The sequence below is a fragment of the Phalacrocorax aristotelis genome, chromosome 3 (genome assembly GCF_949628215.1).
Source record: "Phalacrocorax aristotelis chromosome 3, bGulAri2.1, whole genome shotgun sequence".
NCBI lineage: Eukaryota > Metazoa > Chordata > Aves > Suliformes > Phalacrocoracidae > Phalacrocorax > Phalacrocorax aristotelis.
In genome coordinates, this window is record NC_134278.1 from 105,149,635 (window position 1) to 105,170,260 (window position 20,626).

At 38.7% G+C, this 20,626-nt stretch overlaps 1 protein-coding gene across 2 annotated transcripts in view; it reads left to right on the top strand.

Moving 5' to 3' along the window:
* Positions 1 to 20,626, top strand: part of PTPN14 (protein tyrosine phosphatase non-receptor type 14) — a 117,262-nt gene that overhangs the window by 3,401 nt on the left and 93,235 nt on the right. Inside the window, exon 2 of one of the 2 annotated variants that reach the window (XM_075088906.1) lies at positions 7,733 to 7,924. The exons of the other annotated variant lie outside the window; for it this stretch is intronic. The gene's annotated coding sequence lies outside the window, so the exon portion shown is untranslated. The remainder of the gene's footprint in view (positions 1 to 7,732; positions 7,925 to 20,626) is intronic. 2 annotated transcript variants of the gene reach the window in all.

The window sequence follows — 20,626 nt, forward strand, 5'->3', positions numbered from 1 at the left end:
TGGTTATTTTCTTTTTTCCCTTCTCTTGATGGTATTTGGCTTAACTATTCAGTCTCTGGGCATAGTTTTGTTTTGCTTTGTTTTCTACTGTAAAGCTACTTGAAAAAGTGGAGCTTGTGACTGAAACGTCTGGGTAGTTTTGTAATGATAAGCCACCAGAAGACAAAATTGGAGCTTCCTGGAAATTTTTAATCTAAAAGATATAACAAGGTACAGCTTATCTTAAATATATGTGGAATCAATATTGTTATTTATGTCGTTATTTTTTTAGAGGAAAATCACATTTGGCTTTCCTTGTTAAATGCATGCATACTCTCCTCTCGTTCTGCTCACACCTTTTCTGTTTAACTAAACCTTTAGGTAATTTTAATCTGTTTATTCACAGTTGATGCTTTGGTAGGCAAGAAATCGTAGTATTGGTTTTACTGATTCCTTTCAGATAGCGCAGTTGAGCTATTTTTCTTTTGAATGAATGAGACTGATTTTTCATGAGCTAAATCTGTTGTTCTTTACTTGTTAACGTATAACAGAATACACTTGTAAAGCAAGTTTACTGAATTGAAGAATGACTTCATGTGAAGGCTTGAAGGATTAGGAGCATTTTAATTTCATTGTCTTCAACTTTCAATGTCCATACATAATATAAAGATATTTGGCTGAGTTTTAGTGAATTGGCAAGATTAGATTGTGGTCAGATAAAAGTAGTGTAACTATGCAAACGCAGTGCCTTGCCATCTGAACAATGTTGGTTGGTATTTTTGGCTTTAGATGCAGAGGAAAGTAAAGAAGGCTTTAAGATCGCTCTTTAAAATATTTCTCAAGGTCAGCAAATCAATGCTAAAAGTGCCACCTGGAATTAAGGGCCCAAGAGTATGATGCTGCACAGAGTATGTAAAAGGAATGTGCATATTTGTTTTAAAATACATTTTCCCCCTATCATTGCTGCCCTAATAAGTAGTTGTACCTATTATAGTCAACCAAACATGAGCAACTTCTGAAAATACCTAAGGGACTATAAATTTAGTACTAATTAAGCATAAATTTAGGTAGCATTAAGAAGGATTTCTAAACAAAAGATTTTTTCTGGAGAGAGTCAGGTATGTGACATGTTGGATGAGTGATGCCCTGGGAAGAAGAGAACACTGACCTACAGCCCTGTTTTGATGTCCCGTAGACATTGTGCCAGTCTTGCGTTCCCCTCACGTTAAGAGTTTAGATACCAAGCTTTGCTTAAAACTGAGCAAGTCTTTTGGAAACTGCAACTCTCCTTTTTGGTTCTCAGAAAGTGTACCTTCGTTAATGACTAAGAATACTCTTTTTTTTTTTTTTTTTTTTTCTTTCTTCCCCTTGTCTCAGTAACAATGTAAACCTTAAATTACCATGTGATATAGAAACAACTCTGAAAAGAGGGTGGTGAATGTGTATGTTGGTGATCTAATAAACTAGATGAATGATGATGTGCCAAAACTTGCTAATGATGCAGAAGTATTTCTATTAGGCAAGACTGAAGAAGGCTGAGAAATTGTAAAGGGAATCCAAGAAAGCTGGGTAAAAGGGAAGCATAGCAGATGATGTTGATAAATTCAAGAATATGCACGTTAGAGGGAATAATCAAATTACTCGTTCATGTTACTGGATTGTAAATTAACTATATTTATTAAGGTGGGGAGGAAGATTTCAACAATGTTTTATTTGAACTTGTGCACCTCCTTAATGCTTCGCATTGGGCAGAAAAAATGCCACAGTCATTGTGCAATGCTGCTTACTGCCAAAGGAAAGCGTATAAACCGAGAACCTGGCAGGATGGAAGAGTGAACTCTTCCTAGGAACAGTCACAGCTACAGCCAAAGGGATGTTTATGCTGTAGGGCATAAATCAACAGTATCTGACGGGGATTAAGAAATTTACCTTAGGCCAGATCATGCTACTAGTGTCTGCTGTGATATTTCCTATGTTTTCTTCTGGAGGACATAGGGTAGGCTGCTGTTAGAAGCAGGATATCAGAATATTTGGCCCACTATAGCAATTTAATTTATATATTGTAGTGTGAATGATGGTGGCTTTAATTAAATATTAATGCAGGTGGAATTGAAAGATTTCTTTTTTATGTATGTTCAGGCTTCATAGAAAGTATACGTTCGACTTTAACTCTTTAACACAATGAAGTTTGATATTTTAAGTTATTCAGGCATGTTCTGCTGTGGCCTGGGTTGGCATAGAGAAGAACAGAAATGACCATTAGGCTTCACTTAAAAGGCAGTTAGCACTGGTATCTATTATGAGTTGATTTAGTTATGATGATCAATGATTTCTAGCATGTGTTTTAACGGACAAGGAATATTTTGTAATTTGTGTAGTTAATACAAATATTTCTGAATTCTGTAGAATGATAGTTGTGTGTCTGACAAATAGGTGAACCAGTTTCTGGAGGTAACTGTGTCTTCTGTAACTTAGAGGGTCTTTCGAAGGAAATATTGCCAAAGCAATAGTGTACCAACACCATGGAATTTTTGCACATCCATAGGTGTAAATGTTAATCTGTAGTAGAAGAGAAAGTGGGGAAAAACTTATTTAGTAGCAGGCACTGTGACTGATCTAATAATCAACACTTCATGTTAACAGACTAGTGTATGTAGGGTATAACACAGTTAAGCTTTGCCTGTAGAAGTTTCAGAAAACTATACTATAACCCAAAGTAAAAAAAGCAAAGTCTTTTGTAACCTTCAGGTGGCCTGATCAACCAGAATGCGCTGTCTTACAGGCTGCCTGGCAGCCATCTATCAAATAAAACGTGGACTGATTTTCTGACTTCCCCATTGAAAAGACTGAAGCTGTTTTGAAGGTAGCCTTGCACTGCTTTTCTGAGCTCAGAAAACAAGGTTAATGGGAAGGTGTGTATTTGTGAAGATACATAAAAGCAATGTCCTCTTTTGGGACTCCATCCTTTGAGCATTGGGCTCATTCAGAGCGTAGCTACCCGAAGGACACTGGACAGGGCCTTAGCCCAGGAAAAGCTGGCTGTGTAGGAGAAGTGCGAGGTTACCAGTAGTTGTTTTAACTTGTGTTTGTGCAATTCTTTCTTGTTTTTACAACTGAGAAAATAGTTTGCATTCCTCAGGTTTTTTAGATTAGCTCTTATCATGGAACTCCCTCTTTTGAGAGGAGGCATTCACTACCTTGTAGATAAAATGCCTTTAGCTTTTTATTGATGATGATAATTAAGCTAGGTTTTTGGACAAGCCTGGGCAAAATCAGGGGACTTTGCCAATCAGAGATTCAACTAATAGAAGCCAGACCCCATTTTTGATGTCTACCAGTACCGGCCATTTTCATTTCGACCTCTTCCCTCAGGACTTTCATTTGTTCTTTCAATGCAGAACTGTATCCTGTTGGTAGTGGAAACCCTGCATTTTCTGAGTATGTGATATGCAGTGCTTATCTCAGGTGCTTTAAAAGTGAGACAATGTGCAAAGGAATTTCTACACAAAACTTTTTGCGTGATGTTTACCAGGACAGAAGGAGAGGAAAGGGAAAAGCCTAATTCCAGTAGCCTAATTCATTTTGTCCTGAGGTGGGGTAAAACTTATGATGCCCCTTCTGTGGGAGCAGGCCTTGAAATTCCTACCCCAAATATAGAAAAGAGGTTTCTGAGAAAACCTGACTTCTCTCTTAAGAGCTTTGTGAAATGTGCAATGTGAACAGACCTGCCTCAGGAGGAAGAACTCTGAGCTTTAGGGGTGATGGGAATTTATTTCAAAGGTCCTGGAAAACAGGCACCTGTAAATGATCGGGGGTTTTTTTTTTTTTATTCCTTGGTTGGCATACTTTGAGAGCTACTGAGTAGGCTTGGTGTCTATTTACATTCTCCATAGTGTTGTGAAGATTCAGTCTGTTTAGGAAAATGCTTTGGTCAGCTCACCAGATAAAGAAGTTGGCTGCAACTTAAGGGGATGGCTGATGCAGTCTTTTGCTGGTAGACAGAAATATTAACAGAGTTTCAGAGCGCTGGTAGATTCAGAACAGAGGGTGGACAGGGCAAGTTTCTGCTTGTGAATAAAACAACTCATGTAGGCATATTTGAGTAAAGGTCCTGTGATTCCTTGCACCTTTGCCAAGACTGTGTTGTGGGAATCTGTGATAGCAGAGGAAGCTAAATCATGGCATTGATACTTGTGTGCTGCTGCTTCCCACTTTGTTGTGGTTCTTTCTGAGAACAGAGAAAGGCAATAACAGGGTTTTCTTGCAAGTTTTCTTCCATGTGTCCATGTTCTTTTTGGTAGCTTGGTGCCCCAGAATGTGTTTGCGCATAGTTGGAAATCTTGTTCATAAAATAGAATTAAAATATTTGCAGGAGAGCATTAATGAGGCAGGTTAGCATTTAGCATCCAAACATTAAGTACATTCATTACTAGTAGATTTTACTTCCTTTTTTTTTTTTTAAGCTTTCTTTCTGACAAGCTGGAAGTAAAAGCTCCATTTAAAGATGAAAGTTATTTTTGGCTTTTACATATTTTAGGGCTTTTGGTACGCAGTTTAATGTTTCATACTACTTCATGTTATGTGGAGAAAAATGTATAAATAAATAGAATGCTGCATATGGAGAGTTAGATTTCACTTAATGTTTTTTAATTCCTTTCTGCATTGCAGGATGTGCTGGGTATTTTACAAATAGCAAAAGGCATAGTACATGTCTTGAATTACGATCTAAGGAAGAGGAGAAGAAACTATTTGGTGCAATAGGCAAATGATGTCTTGGGGAGAGCTGGCATGTACCTGAGGATTTTGGTTTCTTTGGTGATAGCCTGCCTTCCTCTATAGCTGGTTAATTTCTCAGGAGCTTTTCTGGTTTCTGTATTTAATTTGTAAATTGTCATAAACGTGCATTTAAATATGCAAATTCAAGAAGGCACATTTCCTGCAAATTTACAGTTCAGTAATTAAAAGTCAGTTGTTTCTGAAGGGAATTAACTGATACCACCGTAGGATATGACCTTATGAAGTGATGAGCACTTCCCTGGGGCTGTAATGGCACATTCAAGGAGAATACAGCAGCTTGGATTATGAGAACTTCTCTACTTGCTAGATGTTACTTTTGCTCTAGCTCTTCTTCTTGTTCTTTGTTGCTGGTATAGTAACCTAGAACAGTTGCTCACAGAACAGCACTGAGCTTTTGTAATATACATTTGCATATAACTCTTCACTGCTGAAAGGGTAAATGATTAATGTGGGTAGGATGTGCTTTCAAAAAACATTAAACCTTGCCTAATTATGGCCCAGTTGCTTCTTCTGATGTACAAATGGGTTTATGTAGAGAGACTGATATATTCTTACAGTTTTCCTATAACCTTACTTAGGTATGAAGATTGTCACCCATGCACTAATTAACCTGTCAAAACGCCTGACAAGGAGTGGGTCCACACGGGAGACAATTAGTCATTTCGTTCTATTAGTTGGCAATGTCAGCTTCTGTTGATGTTTCCTACTTCTGTATTTTCAGCTTGTGTTACAATAGAAGTTGAAACATGTAGCTTAACTTTCATGTTAGCTTTATGTATTCAGTGTCCTTGACAAGTACCGCTAACTTTATGCATACAGCTGTGAAATTCTGCACTTCCTTCCCCGTGCCCAGAGCAATACACTGAAATAGTAATGAGTGGCAGGACTGTGATCTTGCAATAATACAGTAGCTTCCATGCAAGTAAATATGGTAAATGAATGGGGTATTTGGCTGACTTCAGAAAACATTGTCCACTGTTAAATACCACTTAAATTTGCTTTCTCTGTTTTCCATAGTTGTGTGGGTTTATAATGTAATTTAATTTTTTTTTAATTTGGGATGGAATCAGAGCAAATGCATTTCTCAGTCTTTTCATGTTGTATGTTGCAATCAAACAGCAACAGAGGATATGGCAATGACAGGGAAGGATATCCTCAATTATTCTGATATTTTCTTAGGGTGAAAAACCAGTCTTGTGCATGTTTATCTTAAAAAGGCTTTTTGCCATAGCCTGAGAGAGCTGCGGCTGCAGTTTGGAAAGCAGAATGTGTTAGTTTTGTCGAGTGTCTCTTACAAAAATTAAAATATGGGAATGAAAATAAAATAACATTTAAAACTTACGTGTTGAAAAAGATCCCTTGGTAATGCAGTGAATAAAATAATTTTATAAGATTAAGGCAGGATCTAGTTTGCTAATCAAGAAAAACTTCCCAATAATGAACTCTGTGATTTATTGTATTAATCTCTCTGGAATAGTAGCTCTGTTTTGCGGACCATTGCTAAAATAACACTAGGTAGTCCACTACAACATTCAGTGAAGGGTCTAAGTCTGAAAGAAAAATGGACAAGGTTCTGGCTTTGTAATCAGATAGGTCTCTTTCTTCATAATGGTTTGAAATAATGAAATGTGTTTTTAAATTAAAAGCATGTGATATTAGCTCCAGTAATTGTTATTTTTCCACAGCTCTATTAAGGATTAGGATGAGCTGGGTTGCTGAACTTGGGAAAAAGTCAGGTGGGTTTTTTTTGTTTGTGGTTTTTTTTTGGCTTTGGCATTTAATGCACATTTTTTTAGAGAAGCTGGTAAAACAGTAGTATAAAACCAATCCAGAGATCTTTTAAGTAAATAGTTTTGGTAGTATACTGTTTTGGGGTCTTCATGGAAAAAAAGTGATCTCCTTTGCAATACTTCACACCTTTAAACCTGTACTTTGATATGCGTTTCATTTGCTTTATCCTGAGGCATTTGCCAGGCCAGATATATTAATTCACTCATGTATATTCCTGCCCCAGCTATGGCTGTCTTGTGCAACTAGTTTGGTCATCACACCTCGCTAGCTAGGCACGGTCCTTTGTACACCAGGTTTCATCAGACATCATTAGACCCGCTCTCCACAACATGCTTTAAGCGAGGTGTTAATTCATCTTATGGAAAACCTGTATGGATCAGAACTGCTAGTGTTATGAATTAAATGTAGGCTTCCTCTACTGCTGTCTCAGTGAAGTTATTTTGCTGGCATGTGTGGCGATCTTTGTGTACAGGGGTCAAACCTAAAAGAATTTGATCATTGTAACAACCTGAAATAGTGCTTAGTATCAAGTGCTAACTACAGCGGAAGGGACTGTGCACCAAACAGTGCAGAATCTGTTCTGGATGATGTTGTCAGTGTTGGGTGTTTTGTTAAGTTTTTATGCAGTCAGTCCTCTGCCTGTTAGGAAGAGAGATCGAGGAGAGCTTGAAATGTTTTGGGTTTTTGTTTTTGTTGTTGTGTTGTTTTTTTTTTTAAAACATAATGCGCATCTCATCCCCAAAATGGTAGGGAAATATAGGAAAGGCAAATTATGTTTATATAATACCAAAGGTATATAGCTTAAGAGTAGTTCTGTCAACTGATGAAAACCATTAATCTGCAGTCTCCCAAATGTGATGTGCTTTATTACAGGCTATATATGATTGCATCGTGTGTTGCCTATCACCACTACCGTTGTGGCATTTTGCATTGGAAAAGTGATGTCTAGACATGGCGATAAGCTTTACCTCTGCAGTTTATATCTCTCAGGAGTTAGAAATGTGTCAGACAATGAAAAGTTCCCTTTGTATTTAGGAGACTTCGAAATACTGGAATAAATTACAGTATTATATTGCAGTATTTTCTGTATATGCCTTTAAAGACTGCGTGTCAAATCTTTCATATTTTGAGTGATTTGTATGCTTTCATCTCTCCTTGACTTAAGAAATACGGCAATAAATGGTGGTTCTGATGATCTGGTGGAAACGTAAGCAGAAGACGTCACCAAGTATGTGGAAGCAGTTCGTATACTGAGTTTATTTAAACACAGATGCTCATGAACAGTGAGAACTTTAGAAGGACAAGCTGCAAGGTCAGAGGAAATTAAAACCAGAAGAATGCCCGATTGCCACGTCTGGTAAGACTGAGCACCAATTACTCTATCCTTGTCCTGCTAGGATCATGATGATAACTGTGTCTTGTGTCCTCTGACCAGGTAGACTGTAAGGCATAGGTAATGTGAGACTTTGTTAGGTTAAATTCAGACCTCTTCCTGGAGGTAGTTATGGAGCAGCCTAATTAGACAAAAGGGGCTCAGAGTCTTATGCAAGAGAGGCCGGTACAATCCAAGTGGATTCTGTGATATGAAGGGTTAAAGGTTGCAGTTGGGTACCTACTGGTATTGTAACACACCTCGCATCATTATGTTATGTGCTAGGAGAGTGGAAGATTGCAACTCAATTATTCAAGACTGTAGTAAATCTAGCTAATACCTCATACTTCTGACATATCTGTCAATGTGGTATCGTGATTATTTACCTTGGCACTGTAAGCTCTGAGCAGGAACTCCAGTTGGTGAGCGCTGCATCCCAAAACCTCCAGTGTATGCTTACCAGCCCCGCTGCCACTGGCATAACCTGCAGCCCTGCTGGCCAACCCAGAGCGTTCATGTGAATAGAGGTTTGCAGGATCAGGGCATTGGTTTGTAACGGGAAATTGCATTTCCAGAGGTGAGCATGTGGAAGGGGTCAGTAACTCTTGACAGCTTGTTGCAAAGTTCTGTTGTATTAAACCTGGAGGATTATTACTTGCAAAGTCAATTGCTATGGTTTTATTTTAAAACAAAGAGGTGTAGTGGTGAGACTGATGTGCTTAACCTGAGTTCCTTTAGCACACTTTTTAGCTAGATCTGGGAATAAGTAAATGCCTAAAATAACCTCTGGTTTTGTCATCTCTTTGGTAGCATGCTTGCTTCCTGTGTTATGAAAGGCATCATTAGAGTAGCTGTGTTTAAGCTTCCTGTCTCACCAGGGTTTTTTCCATTATTTTTACAATCTCTTTCAGGAGGTACCAATATCATGTTTCTGTAACAAAAGTTTCACTTAAATTATGTTGGGGTTCCCCCCGCGCCCTGTCGGGATTATTAATTTATTTTCCTCTCCACTTTCTTTACTTTGTCTGAAATAGCTTTCTAACTCTGGTACTTTCTCAGATTTTTTTTTTTTTAATGGCAGGTGCTATTGTAATAACATGCAGGCTAAGAAAGCATAATACTACTCCTGTCTGCAGTTGGTGCTGTTTAATAATTTTTACAAAAAGCTGAACAACCCATTTAGCTGTATCACTTCTTACTCTCAGTCTGTGAAATACCCCTGGCTTTTAAATGAACTTCGAAGTGTGGTGTATGTGCTGTAGGGGCAGCATCCTTCACTGTGCCAGAGGTTGACATGAGTCAAAAGTGGTACTTAGCATATGGCATCATGGTGTGGGTATTTTGGTTGCTTGCTTTTGGTTTGTGTGCCAGGAAGAAGGGTAAACTCACCTGTGTAATATCACAGGTTGGGCAATAAAAATGGCGTGAACTGTGTTGTTCACCTGCTCTCACCAACCATTATTTGCTATTTTTCTAGGCCTCTTGGGGGGAAAGTGCTGTTGTTTAATAGATGACCCTTCAACTGTGACCTCTGGCTGAAAAAATAGGTATCTGAGATGCACAGTGTCATGTTTGGCTCATCCAGGGTAGAGATACTGAAATATGTAAGTCCTGAAATACATAAATTTTAGCATATTCTCTGACCATTAAGCATGGAAACACTGGACACCGAAAATAATTGACATGCTGGATTTCACATGTGCTCATTTACTTACCAAAGCAAATGGTAAATCTAGACATGAGGTTTTAAAGCAAAAAGAGGAGCTGAATTTTCAGAACAGTGGGGTAGACTCCTCCAGGACAGTCGCACCTTACTTAAACCATGGGCAAACATGCCATTGCTGCGTACCCTGCTTGACCTTCTACGTACCCCTTATGGTTAAGTCTCAGTTTCCATTAATAGATGTCATTTGCTTGCCAGGGTGTGTCGGTGAGATTGCAAATTTTAGTGTAAGTAATGATTGAAGTAACACCTGAATGTGAAGATATTTTGGCTTGTCTAGAGGTTTTACCCCTCTGATTAAACTTTTTTGCTTCACAAATGTAGCTGCTACCTTTCAAATTGATGTTTATTTGTGGATTTCACATCAACTCTTGAGTTATTCCTGTAGAGTATGCATTAGCTCCTTTTGTGTTCCTTTGTCTTCAAATGTAATAACGAATTTGGGAATTATCAGGAAAATATTTAGGTTTGGGTTTTTTAATATTTTATTTTTTGTGATGCTAAATAGTTTCTTGATTCATTGCATGCTAATTGTTACAAAAATTGCCTATGACAGTTTCTTTCAGTGTTCATTGATTCCTTTATTGTATGATCTAAGCTCTTTCTAAATATGACACTCACGGTAGAGTTGAATGGGAGAGTTTGCCCCAATTTGACACCAGCATTCACGTTAATCCACTGACTCAATTTTATGTTTTCCTAAGCTGTGGCAGCGGTACTGGGTATAAAATCTTGAGCTTGCTTCATAATGATGCTTTTTCTTTGTAGTTACTGTCATTTAATTTATTTGCTTCTGAAAGCTACGTATTATTTTAGTAAGTGACGGGTTTATGTTTTGCATTTTTAGCCTATGACCACAGTAACAAGTAGCCCCTTCCTTTCCCTTACGAGATAGTTTCAGGGTAATCATAATTGATTTCTTTCACTCACTTGCTTATGTTGTGCTCTTCATTTGAGCGTCATTGTCTTGATGGTAACGAAACAAAAGCCCAATTAAGACTTATGCTATACTGGGAAGTAGCTTGCCAGAATTTGACAGTAGAACAAAGGATGTTTCATTGACAAATTCCTTCAGAGGAAAATGTCTCAGTGGAGGTCTATAAAGCAGTACATGTGATTTTATGTATTTACCAGCTATTGCTTTTAAATTATTTTAAGTCTGTGTCTGAGCGTTCTGCTCTGCTTTGAAGATGTAACTCAGAACACTGCTTGTGCTGGAGAGCTAATTTCCATCCACCAACAATGTGAAAGCACCCCAGGAAATGTTGTGTTCCCAAAGTAGGTGAGATGAGAGTAAGTGACCTCTTAGCTTCTTGGAATATTTCAATGCAGGGCTATATGATAAAAAGACAGGATTAAAAATTTTCTTTTTTGTCCAAAACATAAGCCTGTAAACCCCACTTAACTGAATCCATCTTAGTTATTACTCTTAATATTTTTGTTTTAAAAGCTATAAATCTGAAGAGTCACTTTGTGAGTGGAAACAGAAGAATGAATTAGAACTATGTTTTTTCCAAACTGTGCCTTACATGGCTCTTGGCACTCATCCTGCTGAGTAAAGTGGTTTGAGAAAGGGGAGGGAACACACAAGATGAAGAGCAAAACAGCCCAGAAGAGCCTGCTTCAACAGAGATCTTTAGAATAGTTACAGGACCATGGCCTTATTGCATGAAAACTTGTAAAATTTATGAAAAGAGAGTTTCAGTTGTGTCCCCAGCTTTCTTTCTCTTTCACCGTTAACTTTTTCATTTGAATACTGTATATCAAAACCGAAACAATAATTGTCAACAGTTCCAAGTACGTGTGTACATTATTATGTTTGATTTCCAGCGAGCCATAAACACTCTTTATCCTTTGCCTTTTACTAGCTATTGGCTTGGCTATTCCTTGTGGACAGGAAAGATGTGTTTAATGCTTTGTAAAGTGGCCACCAGTTCCTTGCTTTTATCTCTATTCAGCATAAATTATTTTCATCAAGGCCACAGAGCTGTTTTGGCCAAGATTTGCAGGTGTCCCTTGTGGAGAGCTATTTCAGGATAAAGGCTTAATCTTACTGTTTTTTTTCCTCCCCTTCTCTCTATTTCATCTGTCCTTGAAGAACACTAATCCTGAATGATAGGAGACCATGGTTGGTCTCCTCCCTCCTCTATGGCTCACTTTTGTTGTTTGGTTTTTTTTTTTGTCATTTTCAGGATTAACCCTCAACTGGATAGGCTGAAGCATATTCTTCTACCCTTAAGCTTGGAAACTTGGTGTGTGCTGCCATTGCAATATTTCTAAGGGGAAATTCAGCCCCTAATTATCAAATTAGATGCACATTCTGGTTCTTTGGCATGACTTTATTGCTGCCCATCTGTTAGGTTGGCATTCTGCCCTCTCAGAAAGTAGCCGACCAGTTTCAGCTGAGCAGGGGAGCCAACCAAAGATGGGTTAAGAGAGGCAGCCCGCAGAACACTTTATGTTCTATTCCTCTTGCCAAAAGCTCTTCCTGTTTGCAAACAATGTCAGCTTAAGCCCATATGCTTCATTACATGGGATGACATCTGTGGAGACAGATGCAGGGATGGCAATACAAATGACATTTGATAAGGAAGGGCATATGTTATGAAACCAGACACCGCTATGAGTTTAAGACCCTGTCTGTACTGCACGTGTGTACACAGAAATATAGATTGCACGTATGTTTTGTTGTGTGAGTGCGTTGATCGGCCAGGGTTGGGCCTTTCAAGTGCATCAATGTTCAAGGTTTGTGTTAGATGTAACTGCAGTGGTGTGATTCGGTTGTTGCAAATTATTAGCCTAGATTAGTGTTTTGCTTCAGTACCCTTTGAATGGTAACATGCATTAAAGGTCCAATAGTTTGTACCATGTAAGGAAACGCGCTTGGATGATGGCAACAACAGAGGAGTCTGTTGTAGGCAGAGGATTCTGCTGTGGATCTCTGCTGAAGGATTTCAGTGGTATCTTCCAAAATGACTTTTAGGAAATTCACTGATTCCAGTGTTTAGCAATATTTTATTTGGATGTGATTTTCTATGTCTGAGTTAGAAAAGCAGTAAAAAAAAAACCCATCTTTTTGAGCAATCTCTTTGCCCCTTTGCTAGATTATGCCGCTTTTTCACCAGAGGTCAGGTTTTTATCTAAAGCGACTTTTTTCAAATACCGCTGCTTTTTCAGTTTACAATGTGCAAATTACATTTAAAAAAGCAGAAAGTTAATTTTAGCTACTGGAGACTTTAAAGAGATCCCATCAAATCAAGATCTAGTTAACTCCTTTAAACTGACTTTCACATTCTAAGCCTGTCTGAGACCAGGTGATTTCTTTTTCTACTTAACAAGGAACGTGTTGGAGCTTTCCAGACCAACTGTATCAAAGTAGTGATGCAAAGTTATAGGAGAGGCGAAGGGAACCCTAGCACAGTGACCTGGGGGCCAATTGTCTGTCCTGAAGGTGGGAAGACATCAAAGAGAAGTGATTTCAGAGACACCTCAGTGGACAGGAAAAGAAAGAAAGGGGTTCTCCAGTATAGTAGTTTTGGTTGCATGTGCCACTGCCTCCAGAAATTCCTGGATTACATTTAGCGGAAGAGTGATTTTTGTAGTGGCAGTAAGGAAGCGAAACAGTTATTAGTAGATGAAGAGAGAGTTGGCCTCAATCACAACACCCCCAAGTAGGAAGAGGAAACAGCAAGTGAGGGTTCCCATTGGTTTGTGGCAAGATAGAGTGCACCTTAGTGTGTGTGGAAGAAGTGCCCTTCTCTGACTGTGATGTATCCTCATGTTGAGGGTATCAGAAAGTTGATTATTAGATTCAGACCTTGAAGGAGAATTAGCACCCTTCTTGTGTTCTCCAAATTGCTAAGGATGATGGAAAGGTAATAAGTTTTCATTTCATAAACTTCGCATACAATCCATCTTAACAAGCTGAAGAAAAGATATTTTTACACGTTTTCACTTTTATTTTTATGGTCAGCAAAGTGTTAATCACTATAATTCCAAGGAAAATGTTTTGAAGCTGAGGTGTAACAAAAAGTGATGTTTGTAACATTCACAGGGGAGCTAATTTCTTTATGTCAGATTTTAGTGTGAACTACTATTAGCTTGGTATTTAATTTAAAAATTTTACATTGAGTAAATATATTCTGTTGGTTTAGAGCACAACCAAAAAAACCCCACGTGCAGTGTTTGGAATATAGGCCTTATCAGCCATACTTGAAAACTTACATTTTTAGTGTTTGGGTGAATGGAAAACATACCTTTCAAAGAAGGTGAATGGGCGCTGGCAAAGTGAATCCTTCCATTAAAATCAAAATATCTTGCACATGGGCCTGTTTTCCGTATGCCTTTAATGGAGTTAATATTTGGTGTTCACAAAATGGAGAACGTTTCTTGGCATTTTTTCTGGCTTTTTATTGAAAAACATTTATCTAAGTGAAAAGATGTATTTATATGTTTAGATATATATGACTGTAATGAATAGTTGCAGAAATTGACCTAATTTCTCTAACAAGCGGTTTTGATAGTTCTTATACATTAAAATCTTTTGCCTCATTTGAGGAACTTGCTGTATTTTCCAGATCAGGTCTGGTAATTCTGGAGAGTAGGTGACTTCTAATTTTGCATCTGTTGGGTTTATTTTTGGAGCATTACTTGGAATGATGATACTCTGTCCTTTGTAGCTTAAAGACAATGTTATATTTGCTAACTAAAATAGCTCCTAAAGCGTATATAGCTGTTAAATGCTTGGACTGAATGTGGTTTGTTGAATTTGCAATGTTGTGGTGGGGAGACCAGTCCAGAGGAAGAGGATTTCCTTAATCATGCTGATACAATCACTTTCTCTACACACCTTTTTTTCTGCACTTCCAGAAGGGTAATTTCACTTTGAGTTTGGATTAGACAAAGGAATTCTCCAAAACGTTGAGGAGCATCGGTTTCTCCTGTTGGTTGGGGTTATTAAGAAACCTTAAGTAACTCATTTCCACCTCTTAAATATCCTCGTTGTTTTATCTGTAACAAAGGGTTAATAATGATAATAATAATGTCTGATTGTAATTCCCCCCAGTAGTGCTGCATCACCATGGTAGAGAAGATACCACCAAGTATCTTTTTCTGTGTACTCTAAGGTATTTCTCAATGTTACACTCATTAACTTTTCTTAAAGTGCTTCCATCCAAAAGGTACAAATAAACACTTCCCTATTTCATTTTGAAACTGTTTTAGCAGCTGCAAAATACGATTTCTGATAGCTGTCCAGACTAGATGAAAATTCAGTGCAAGTGGCAGGGATTAAATTGTAGAGACTGAGATGTGTACTGGCATTTCTTTTGTCATTTTATTAAACTGTTAAAAATCGCACCTATTTGTAGAATGTGCATATTTATATTAAATTCTCTGGATTTTGCAGAAATACAGTGCTTCTGGTGCACTTAATGTCAGTGTTTCTTATAGGGTTTGCAGAAAAGCTCGCCTTGTTTTGCAAGAGCTGCAGGACACCCTTATAATTCACTTGTAAATTTTCTTGGTATGTAAAGCCTGGTTTAAGACTGCAGTGCATTCAGTTATCAATGGATCTCTCTGCATGTACATCTACATGTACTTTTTCTCTACTGAAGGATCAAAAAAGTGTTTTATTTATTTGATTATGTGATGAATGGCATTAAGTTATTGCTTAGGCAAAGTAGCCAGAGAAAAGGCTTTGGCTTTGCTTGGCCTGCCGTGTAACGGCAGCATTGCTGGAGACAACAGGGACTACTAAAATGGAAGCAACTTCCTTGACTTTCCCCTTGTTTTTTCCTTTGTACACTGATTGTCAGTGTTGCTGTGCCTTCTGTATTTAAATGTTGCTACAGAGAGGTATTCTGGGCTCTTTTTTTTCTTTTTTGTGGCTTTTGAGGTTGGCTTGAGTTGGTGGGACAGGAAGAGGACTGCTAGGCACATGAGGCATTGCACAAGGTGCATTAGTAATGGGAATCGTCTTTTCTTCAGTGTTTATTTTTAGAGAATTGCTCTCCTTGCGTTGCTGTAAGTGTTTTCAGTGTGTTGATTTTTCTATGCAGGCTCTGATATTCTGCTAGCCATGGGATCAGGCTCTCAAGTCCAAGCCAACCACATAGGCTGTTTGTTGCAATTTTAGGATCAGCGCTCAGAGCATTCTGAGGAAATCTGTTGCCTGGTGTTACCAGCCCAGCAGCTGCATGAGACTTCAAAGCTCTAGTCTGGCATACTGGAGGAATACTTTTCATTTTACAAAAAAATCTCCTGTCTGTGCTTATTAGAAAATTTAGATGTTAGGAACTTCCTTAGATAGATCACCTCCAGTAGCGATGGCTTGCTTTGAAAAGCCTGTTTGCTTGCCCCTCTGGTACAATAGTGGCAGCTATCTCGAAGGGAGGAGTTGGACAACTCTGAGATACCATCTGGACCAACTTGGTGATCCAAACAATTCTATTTTAGAGAAGCGCTGAAAGGAATTCCAAAACTTGAAGGCTGCCACATCTTGCTAACCAGATGCTGTATGAGTGCTGAATACACTGACACCTGCAAGTGATGGGGGAAACAATGAGGTGCATGACTTGCCCCTTTTTTAAAACGTGCTAAATTAAAATTACAGATCTACTTCAAATAGGCTGCACCATTGAATTTATATTTTTAAAAATTAAAATAATAATGATTCCTGCATTGTACTAGCTGAAGAATAGAGCAGTAGAACATTACCAGAAAAAAAGGGATTTCCAAATCATCTTGGAAATTCCATTCCCTTAATTATTTTCTTTATAGAGACAACTTGCAGCTTAGCTCATGGATGTTATAAGATTCTGAGTGGTTATGGCACTGCAGATCTCTCCTAATGATATTAATCCTAACCATGATAACTAATGATATTAATCCTCTGATGCAAATTTTCCACTACGGTGATCGTTTGTGCACAGTTCTTTGGAGACAGGGGAGAAAATATGTCAGCAGCTGGATGGTTACTTGAGGAGCATGCAAGTTAAACACCTGACATCTGATTAGTCACCCTCCAAGTATGTGTGATTGAATGATGGTTAACTGATTGCCGCAGTTGATTAAGACTGAATGTATCTGAAATGTGAAACACTTTATTTTTGAAGGTAGTAAGAAGTGCACTGTAAACACCCATAGTTTACCGACCTTAGTACGATATAACTGTCTGCAAAAACTCCCACAGTTGTCCTCAGGAATAGGTTTGTGTATTGAGTAAGTGTGTATTGTTGCCAAGCAAGTATTTCTAACATTTTTAAATGCTGCTGTTGTTGTTAATTGTTTTCTAATGACAATGAGCCTCAATGAGAATTGCTACACCTGGTTGTTTTCAGGTTGATTCCTTCTTAATGAAGTGACTTGCCCATTCAGAAGTTTCCATGCTATCTTGATTTAAAACTGTATCAGGCCTCTGATGGTAAGAGAAAAATGCAAAAGTTGTACCAACATTTTTTTTTTCTAGTCCACATGTTCGGCAAGACAAAGAAAAGGTCAGTCTTCTGGCACAGACGCTAAGCAAGTAAGATATTAGCATAAATCATGGTGCGGTACGTTCTGTAATGTCTGTGTGTTGGGAACACACAGACAGGGTAGGGATTGAAGAAATTTTGACCTATCTGATGCAATAGCTAAAAGCAGAGGTGGTTGTTCATCACAAAGTTTCATTTAGCTGTATCAGCTTTTGAGAGAGAAGAGAACACCATCTAGTAAGTCTCAAACAACTGTTGTAAATAGTGAATAAGTTCAAAATGTGATTATGGTTGTAATCCTGCAGGGTGCAGGTTGGGCCTGGACATTGACAAACAGGCCTGTTGGAAAGGCAGAATGCCACTTTGCCTCCTGCAGCTGTGTTGTCACTGACCATTAGTTGTACAAGCCAGCTGGTTAGTCAAGTGCTTAAATATAGATTGAGGAGGATCGGTGTTTCTAGTACAGTGCTTAAGCCAAGATACACTGTTGCAAAAGATGTCTGAGCAAACAGTAATGATACTATAAAAAAAAAATAATCAATGAAAATACCAATAGTGAAATTTTGTGCTGGGTTCACTACCAGTAACTCATTGCTGAAATGTGAAACAGTAGTCCAAAATTAGAGTGTTTATAGATGGATTATTGAAATGATGAAGCTGTTTGGAATGTGGGGTTTTGAAACAACTAATCTAGGGCTGCGCTTATGTTTTGGTAGTTCTGTAGATGCTTTTGTATCTTTGGAAGGAGTTATGACCATTGTTTCTGGTATTGTACATACTTAGTGCACAAGCTTTTAGTAAATTACCATTGTTAGACTCGCATCTTGTTAAACAAACATAGATTGAAACAGATTCCATGCTGTAAAAACAACCGCATGCAAGCCAACTTCTTTGTGCATGTGGGTTATGTATCATTTCCCCTCAGGAATTAACAACATACCTTGAACTCCACTTTTTAATTTGATTGCAAGAGAGAGCCGTGCACACAGAAGAATAAAAACTCTTGGACTCTAATCTCTTAATCTTCATAAAATGCTTGAACGTTTAGCTTTGATAATATATGAAACAAATCTGGTGGTCTGTAACATTTCTGATGTGCATTCCCTTTTTTTTTTCAGCAAAAAGAAATCAAAGCAGACATAAAACAATGTATGACAGATGGGTTGGTGTTGGTAGGAGTTATCCCTCAAGCATGAAGAAATTCCATAGCTCCAACTCTCCCTTCTAATATGCTAGTGGAAAGTCATTTTGGTGGCCTGATGATGATTCCATTGCTGATGTAACATAGTTTTCCTGCCAGTGGGATCACCATGCACTTTGCAGACTTCTGTATCAGGCCTTTCGATGCTAGGGAAGAGACTCTCCAGGAGTAATGTCAAGAAATTGCACTTTTTGTCTAATAAGCTTTTGTGCTCGGAGGCAGATCTTCTGAAAAATATGTGGTGTCTTCCTTATGCTTGGGATCAGGAACCAGTTGAGATTCAGAGTCAGGCGACTAAAATGAGAAGATGCACATAGCAGTCCCAGGTCTAGCATAGCTTTCACAGCCAAAGAAACAGCTTTAGAAAAATAATCTATGCAAGGGAGAGGTTGATCTTTCAGCTGGATTTCCTACATGTATTTCCAAAGGGAGACAGTTCTTGGGGTCCTGCAGGATCCAAAATGGAAGTTACTTCCCTCCCACCTTCCTCCAGGGTAGCAGGAGAGAACTGAGCCCTGGTTTTGGCACATACTCACGGGTGAGGTGATCTCCAAACATGTTGTAACTACTCTGCTATAATTAGTCCTAGTGCAAGGAGGTTCAGCTTCTGATTTTTAAGTCTTTAGGGCTGGAAGAGTGTTTTTGTTGTTGTTGGTCGGGTTTTTTAGTAGGTGCAGTGGTTTCATCTTTCCATTGTAAGTATTTCATGCAACTAGCATGTCCTTGTTGTCTAAATCTAGGCAAAACATACATGTTTTAGAAGCACTTTTAGCTCTTAAAGTAGATATCTGCCCTTTGTATTGAACCACTTGTCCCTGATATTTTTTCAACCTTTGGAATCTTACACTGGGCTTTCAAAAAAGTAAAATGGCTTCAGAGGAAGATTGCCTGCCTGAGAATTCTGCTCCAGAAATGCTTGTAGGACCTAATCAGAGTAAGAAACAAAGCAAATACTGACATTGTATGATGTGTGGATTAGATTGGCAGGAAACTGGACCGTGGTTAACTTTACTCGTGTGTACTGAAAACAAACCAAACCCCACACCCACACTGTTGGTCTTAGTCTTTAAAGTTTTGTTGGCAAAGCTCTGGCTTTTTGGAGTGGGAAAACAAGTCATACCCACAATAGACACAGTTACACTGGCAAAAAGCTCAGTGCAGTCTCTGCCAGTTGAATGAAATCCTTTGGCATATGTATTTTATTCCATTCAAGGAAAAGGCTTGGCTAATCCTTCCCTGCCCCACATCCCTTTTTCTCCAGCCCAGCAGAAACTGCATCTCCACTAGTGGGATTCACAGAGATAACACTGCCGGTGCAGTCCCTTTTAATCATGGTAAGCTATTAGAAGAAGCTGCTGTTGTCTCAGATCTTAATTTGTTTCAGTAGATAAAGAGAAAAATGCTATCAGAGGAGACAGATCACCTGGGTGCAGAAATTGCATGAAAAGAGTACCACAAGTCCTGTCAAGTGCCAGTGCCTCTGATGAGATTCCTTGGGACTTGTCAGTCTTAGTGCACTGACTTAACTTTCTCGGTGACATGGGTTTTGCCTGGAGGCAGCAGTAAACCATCAAAATATAACAGGATATCCTGGCATGACAGGCAGAAGATCTTGGGGATATAGGTCTCCCAAGGCTGTGACTGGCTGATGTAAGCTATTACCAAGTGGAAGCTCCAGTTCTGGAGCGATTTTTAATTGTTTGTTTTCTTTTTTAAAAAGAAAAAGTTGCATGGTTTTTGCACACCAACGACTGCTCATGGAAGATAAGAAATTGCAGCAGCCAAAGCTTTAGATTTATTGCTGTGGTCAGTTTCCTGTTATTTTTAATAGGATACAGCCCCTCCACTTCTAAACTAGTGAGCTGTATCAAAGAGACTGTATCGTGTTTCAAACCACTCTGGCTGTCAGTTCTTGAACACATGCTCAATGACCAGGGTTTGGGCTTTCTAAGCATTGTTATATCTGGTTTAACTTTTTTGTGTGTGTGTTCATGAACATGTTTCAGCTCCCTGTTACGGGGAATTTTAGGAGCCTTTGTTTGGTTTGTTTCAAAGTTGTATTGTTTGAAAAGAAGAACTTGGGTCGAGGTTTGCTCAGCACAGACAGTGGAAAACAAGGGCTGCCTATTTGTCAGGGCATCTCTGGCCCGCCGCTCCAGCCTGGGTCACTGCATCAGTCGGAAATTAGGGAATTCTTGGCCGGCTGCTGGGAGAGAGGTTCAGCTACTTTGCAGCGCCTGAGTGGCTGGAACAGGGGGAGGAAATCTGTCTGGTAAACTTTTAGCAGA